General features: G+C 44.6%; 1 long non-coding RNA gene across 1 annotated transcript; it reads right to left on the bottom strand.

Annotated features, from left to right (window-relative positions):
* Positions 1 to 332: 332 nt before the first annotated feature.
* Positions 333 to 5,105, bottom strand: LOC109299416. Its single transcript, XR_002097824.1, has 3 exons — positions 4,948 to 5,105; positions 4,712 to 4,783; positions 333 to 866 (listed from the first exon to the last, which is right to left on the bottom strand). It is a non-coding gene; the product is annotated as an uncharacterized LOC109299416 (long non-coding RNA).
* Positions 5,106 to 7,526: the final 2,421 nt, after the last annotated feature.

The following is a 7,526-nucleotide window of genomic DNA, read 5'->3' as shown; positions in this document are numbered from 1 at the left end:
TTTGCGTCTGGCATTGATGCAAGGCACAATGAAAAAAATCCCTAGCTTGAAGGGCAGGCAAGCTAAAATGTTGCTGTTTCCATGATTTTGAAGAAAGGAGCACTAAGATAAGTACCATGGAGTTTTTGGGTTTTGTTTTTTGGGGTGTTCAGGGCCAATACCCATTTGAACAAATGATCAAGAGCAGTGGTGCATGTTTCAGTATGATTGGGGAGGGGCTCCCTGGGGGGTGTACTTTCACCAAAACCAAACATTGGGCTCCAAACAAGGGTGACTGGGTGACTGCACTGACCTGCAATAGGCAGATGTTCAGATCAGGGGATCCAGTGCTCCCTTCTGGATTTATATTCCATGAGTTTGCATGGTGGGAGATGCAACGGGTGAGGTCGGTGATGGACGTGGCAATGATGATACCCATGTATCTAAGACATGCCATCTTCCAGCACTCCTGTTGAAACTATCTGTAAGGCATTCACACAAGCAAATCTCTTGCAGAAGCACATCTAGGAGAGGCTGAGGCCCATACTGCACTGGTTTTGCAGATGCGTATAGGTATACGAGTGCTGTTTGCTAGCAAGGGGTCACTCTCAAAGCATTTGAAGAGATCTGTTCAAAGCAGGCCCTCCAACTTATATACTTGTGTACTCCTCAAATGTCTTTGGCCTTTTTATAGGTTGCAGATAACAACTTCGCAAGAAGAAAACAATTGTACTTACTGTGAAAGAGGCAGAGAGGACAAGGGGCGACTTTCGTCCAAACTGAGATCTGAATATGACTTCTTAACTCAGTAATAAGGTCCGCTTCCATGTTTCAGTCTCATTTGCTTGTTGCTGAATAAATATATTTCTGAACAGATCACAGAAGAGCTGGAAAAAAGACCATGAAAGCCATGTTTTTGGGTATGATTTTACATGTACAAAATTGGGATAAAAGTACTGCTTAGTGGATCTGGAGAAAATCAAAATTCAACTTGCTCAAACTTTATAGAGGCATTTCCCCCCATTTCCTTTTACTTTTCTTCTCATTGTCTAATGGAAGTAAAAGGAAGAACAGAAAAAGCAACCAAAAGTGTCAGACAAATCTTTCCACAACATGAAAGAAGTTGGCACTGGTCAAATACATTTGACAAACATGCTTGCTCAAGGGCTTCTTTGTCAATCCAAAAAAACTACCTATTCACCTGACTACAGGTCTAGTAACATGCAATTACAGAAAGGAAGCTTGGACAGAGCTTGATCCTGTCCTTTAAAAAAAGAAAAGAAAAGTTCCTGATGACCATTTAAAAACAATTGTTTTTCAACTTATGTATATAGCAGCAGCACAAAGCACCCTTCTTTGTAATTGTTTTTGCTTTACTGCATGCTGGTCCACTGGGAAATGCATGTGCTTTCCCGTTTTCTCATTTTCAGCTGAACTGCTTGCCAAGTGCTGCAGACATTGTCCACAATATCTGCTGATCTCTGTGAGTGATGAGCAAAGCTGTGCATGACCTGCATGTGGTATGGCCCCTTTTTATAATACTGTGTGGAGATTGCTATAAAACAAGAAATTCTAGCAAAAGTGGTACCTCTACTGAAGAGTGGGGAAGGGGTAGAGGGAAGGGGATCTGGGCTACTAAAGACCTGTTAGTCTAACCTCAGCTGCATGTCAGGCTTTGGGGAGGGAGGGGGGAGGGTAATTTAAAGCATGGAGGTAAATGGAAGAAGGGATAGTGTGAAACATGGGTTTATCAAAAGCAGATCACATCAGATTAGCCTGAGAGATTTTTAAAAAATCAATTATAGAGGAAAAAATGTTAAGGCAAGGGTAAAAAACAGTAGATCTTATCTCTCTGGACATTATTGAAGCATTGGATATGGTGCCACGTGAGGAAATATTAAGATTATTACCAGAATCTTATGGTAAGGAATGTGATAATAGGTGATGTTGAAAGCACAAGTATCAGGCTGAAGGAGGGTTATTAATGGAGTTCCTCAAGGGCTGTTCTTGAGACCGATCTTCTTTAATATTTCCATTGCTAAGCAAGGCACAAAGAGTAGGATTGTGCTAATGAAATGCACCAGATGCCCAAAGAGGAGAGACATCATCAGTATCGAGGAGAAAAAGAATATTGTTACAAGAGCAGGATGACCTTGAGCACTGGAGTACTAGAGATGAGACAAAATCCTCAAGTTCATACTAGTAGTAGTTTCTGCTTTAAGCTGGGAGCTCACCGGTTGGAAATAATGGGAGATTAGGAACCATCAGGGTAAAACAGCTGTGGAAATGGCAAATGCGATCTGAGGATGTATCAGGCAAAGTATTTTCAGCAGACGTGGGGAATGTTTAAAGCTACATGTGCAGTGGTGTAGAGCACCAGTGTACAAGAGCAGGTGGCCACTGCCTGGCTATGACATTGTTTAGGTTGGAAATGAGAAGAAATCGCTTGGAGAGGGAGGTTTTGCTGTCTCTTTCCAGTATGAGCATGTGAAGGAAAAATGTGTTTAAAGATCCCGCTTCATTAAGCTACATGAGGGGAATATGCAGTGCCAATGATGGCAAGGGAATGCATCCTATGACTTGGGAGGTCACTTCCCAACCTGTGGCCTGGGAGGTGGGACACTAATAGGAAAGGAGGAAGTAGAGAAGACAAAGAAGGGGATGGTTTCCTCTGTCCTCACTATTACTTGGCTGACCTGGCTGCCTGGGACCTATTGCTTCAAGTGGCAGCCACTCTACAGGAAAGTCCTGGTTTGCTGAAATCGCCTGGTGTCCTGCAGAAGATAAGGTCAACGTGTTACATGCCCACATGCTGGAGTGAGGATCATTATACGCTGACCCATGTAACATGCCCCACTGCTTAGTAATTAGGCGAATGACTGTGCTGGAGTGATTTGCACCTGTTTATGATAACGGCAGGGGTGTGATTCCCGGAGCGGTTTCCTGCCTCTTCCACTTGGGTTTATAAATCATTTGGGAAATATTTAATGGGTCTTGCTTTTCAGATCCATCACAGCTCCCCTTTGCACACCCAAGGCTGGCAAACAGCAGCATGTGGACACATTGCTTGTTGTGTGGGTATCAAGTCAGTGGCTGGGGGGGGTGGGGGGGATAAAATAAGATGGTGAGGGAGATTCTGCTGAGCTAGTTGTGCAAGTGTTGGGTGGCACACCTCCGTAATGCTGATGTGAGCACATGGCGCTTTACAAATTAGCCCATTCATAAAAGAGGTTGGGCCGTGAGAGAAGGGCAGAGGTCATCGTTACGTCTAATCTCCTCCGGGTAGGTTCGGTTACTCTATCAATATCCAGGGAGCTCTTCGTTACAGTCATTAGTGACAACTTCTGAAACAGGGAGTCTGTCTGGGGAAAAAGAAATCAGGAGCTCTACCTAACTGAGAGCGCGCTGCGTGGTTACAGCAGAAATACAGATCACACTGAGAAGGTGTGAAATCCAAGATCATTTTCTGGTTGTTATGTATTAAATTAGAGTAAAGCTTCCCGAGGTGAAAAGACTCTCTCTCCATTACCACACACTTGGCTGTAAAATGTGTAGGCTACATCTCATTATCACTTAAGAAATTAGAACCTCAAGGTCGTGAATAACAAAGTGTCTAGTGTGACCCTCCACAGACTTGGCTTATTAAATCAGCCAAGTGCATGTGTAATTTTCTGTCATTTTTGATGACCTTCAGAGATTAGGGTCATCATAATATATACTAACAGAGCACAATTCGTCAAGGGGCTGAGGGAGGGCATGATAAGGGAATAAATTATTTACAGGCAGTCTGCCCAGGTGGTGAGTGCAAAGGGTAGGTGCATGTCTGACCCTTGCCCTCGGGGGCATGGAGGCTTCCCCAGCGATGGAGCTGAGCGCTTGTCCTCAGCCCTACCGGAGGGGTGGACGACAGGGCTTCGGGCCCTTTTGCCCCATGGCAGGTATGAAGAATGTGCTGCTCCAGAGTTTCTGACTTAGCGTGCCAAATTCAAATGCATGAGCATGAGTAGGGAACAAAGCAGGGGCCAAGGCTTGTCTTAAGAAACCCAGTTAGAGCAGATGGGGGCTGGGCAGGAAGCCACCACCCCATCATCTCAAGGCTTCAAGTTTTCAGAAGGTTTCCCCTTCTGCATCAGGGTGAAGCCAATCCCTTCTGGAGATTTTCATGGGAATGGGGACCCTAAAAGTAAATAGCCCAGGGATTATGGCACTGCCTTGGGGTATGAGAGACCTTGCATTTCCATGGCTAAAGAGAGGCATGTGTGTGCACAATCCTCTGGCCCTGGGTGTCTTATTGTAGCTGATATATCCTGGGATGCTGGAGTTCAATGGGAGGCTGCTACTGGGATTTAATTATGTTGCTCCTTTCCATTGTTTTATCTCTCTCTCTCTACTGCATAAATAATTCTGTGCTACTCAATATGCATCTACTCAGACGTCTGCTTTGATTTCTCTTTTTCTTTTGGCTGCTAGCTTTTCATGGGTCAATACCTTGTAAGATGAGGGGCTGTGGCTACCTGAGATGATTGTTCGGTAAAGAAAGGGTAGAATTCCTCTCTGATGCTAAAATAATTTTCCAGGAATGAAAAAATGTTCAATCTTATCTCTCTCTCTCTCTCTCTCTCTCTCTCTCTCTTTCTGTGCTTTTATCCTAGAACCATATGTTACAGAGGATAATGTTGCTTAACGCTTATAAATAATTTAGCAACAAGTAGGTAATTTATAATATACATACCTTGGCAATTGTAGACTCCACTTCAGCAAGGTTTATATTGGAGCAGAGCTACTGAGCAGGTTGGAGAAGATGCTGGAATAATGATATGAAAACTCTTTTATATTTTGCAGCTGCAATTCATTTATGTGCTATACTGTAAGAGGCTTAGTGAAATGTTCTTACCATATAAAAGCTTAATGATACCCAGGTTTGCTGTTCCCTATTCACCGGGGTCTCATTCAGCAACTTTTCCTCACCTCAGGTAGTGGGAGGATCAGACCTGACTAATACGTGACTATTTAATCAAAACGGTAAATTTCCCTGGGAAACCTTCTGAAAGCACCTCACATCCTTAGGAAGATAATGGAACTTCACCGCAACGTTGTTTTTGAAGACCTCAGCCTACATCTCCTCTTGTAATAAAGAAACACAAGTGTACTTAAGAAAACATCCTTTAAATTACTGAAGTGGAAAATGTGCACGTTTTATACTGCGGGTGGACCTTCCCCATTTTCCATTTTATTTAAATTAGTCTTATATTGCTTCACTGCCATCGAATGTTGCATTTCTCTAAGTGGTTCACCACAGGACTATTCCTGAAAGTGTAAGCACTAGGGAAAGGCCAAAGTCCTCCTCGGTTTGCACTTCACTAGCTTTAAGGGGGCTCGCTCTGTAGTACATGTGTCTGTAACAGAGAAAACGTGTGATTGTACCTCATGATGCTGATCTGCCACTGGGTGGTGCTGAAATGCTGCCGGCTGCTGTGTGTTTTGTCTGCTCCAAAGCCCATACAAGAAACAGGTTTTTGTGTGGTGGAGTAGATATTGATGACACAATCAACAGGGGGATAGGATGGCAAAGGGAATCTGGATAGTTTCTTTCCTCCTGGTTTTCAGTGAATACTCAATGATTCTTTTTTTTCCTGGTGCATATCTAAAAATGCTTTGCGGCATGATCAAATAAGGCAACATCAATGTCCTTCTCATCCTGGTTATTAGTATTATTTGGCTTGCTACCTTGAGCCCCCCTTGGCAGGTTGGCTCCAACCCTGCTGGGCTGGAATACACGATCATACCTTGGATGGAAAGTCTGGTTGACGGGCATCTTCACAGTCCCATGGAAATGGTCTCAAGTTGCAACAAGGGAAGTTGAGGTTAGATATTAGGAAAAAAACCTTTCTCACTAAGAGGATAGTCAAGAACTGGAACAGGTCACCCAGAGAGGTGGTGGAGTCTCCATCCTTTGAGGTTTTGAAGACCCGGCTGGACAAAGCCTTGGCTCTGATGATGTAGCTGGGGCCTCGGCTCTGATGATGTAGTTGCTGAGGTCCCTTGCAACCCAAATTTTCTATGATTCTATGAAATGAAAGAGATGGTCAAAAGCATTGATCAGACCTCCCCCCACTTTTGGAGGATATGTATAGCTACTCAGTTCAGTTCTAAATGTATCAATTGCATTTTCATTTTATGAGAGGGTAAAATCACTGAGCAAGAGAAGTGGCTTCACAGACAATGGAGCTTTTCATTTGGAGAGCTTTGAGGAGTATGGAACTATAGCTTTTTAACCCAATATATGTTTTGACTTGAGACGTCCCCACATTACCTTTACTTCTATGCTTCCTTTGTTTGTGCAATACAAAGGCAGAGAAGACCTTAAGTTGTGCACCTTAATACATCTGTAAGTTGTCAACTTGCTAATAATGCATAGGACAGGCAGGTGCAAAAAGCAATAATCATTAAGCATACTTGTGCTAGTTAGTACTAATTGCAGTGCAGTAGTGTGCAAAGGCTCAGCTGACAAAGCAGATCACTTAATGCAAGTTGTGATGAGGCCTTACTGCAAAGACCTTATCATTTAAACACAATAGACAAAAGGGCTGCAGGAGAAACAGAAGCACTGAGAAACCTTGTCCAAAGTCATAGCTGGCTGGTGGCAGAGTTGAGAATGGGTGCCAGCTTCTCTGATTAGACCACACTGCTTCTCTGTGCACACCAGCATTTTGGAAAGAATAGAAGAGATGAGCTCACAGTCATGAAATGGTAAAGCATAACACAGGGACAAGAGGGCACCTACAGTAAAAAAACAGGACTGGTCTGTGAGAGTAATGGAGTGGTCTTTGGGCCTCAGTCCTACTGCCGTTACAGGCAAGAGCAAAATTCCAACCATGGGAATACAAACAAGACTGAAAAAGGTAACCATGCCCAAGTTATGTCTGTAGACTTTTTCATAGTTGTTAGGGTTTCATAGTAGGTAGGGTCGGAAGGGACCTGAGAAGATCATCAAGTCTGACCCCCCGCCCTGGGCAGGAATGAATGCTGGGATCAAATGACCCCAGCTAGGTGACTGTCTAGCCTCCTTTTGAAGACCCCCAAGGTAGAAGTGAGCACCACTTCACTTGGAAACTGATTCCAGATCACAGCTGCCCTGACTGTGAAGTAGCACCTCCTGATGTCTAGCCTGAACCTACTCTCAGTCAACTTGTGGCCATTATTCCTAGTTACTCCTGGCAGTGCTCGGGGGAACAGGGACTCTCCCAATGCATGCTGGACCCCCTTGGCCAGTTTATAGGTGGCCACCAGATCCCCTCTCAGCCTTCTCTTGTGGAGGCTGAACAGGTTCAGGTCCCGTCGCCTCTCCTCGTAGGGCCTGCCCTGCTGCCCTGATCATGCGAGTGGCCTCCTCTGGACCCTCTCCATGTTGTCCACATCCCTCCTGAAGTGCGGCGCCCAGAACTGGACGCAGTACTCCAGCTGCGGCCTGACCAGTGCCACATAGAGGGGGAGGATCACCTCCCTGGACCTGCTCGAGATGCATCTGTGGATGCACGACAAGGTGC

The sequence above is a fragment of the Gavialis gangeticus genome, unplaced genomic scaffold (genome assembly GCF_001723915.1).
Source record: "Gavialis gangeticus isolate Ggan-Ray unplaced genomic scaffold, GavGan_comp1, whole genome shotgun sequence".
Classification (NCBI taxonomy): Eukaryota; Metazoa; Chordata; order Crocodylia; family Gavialidae; genus Gavialis; species Gavialis gangeticus.
Note: the sequence above shows the minus strand (reverse complement) of the source record. Positions and strands in the feature narration are given on the sequence as shown.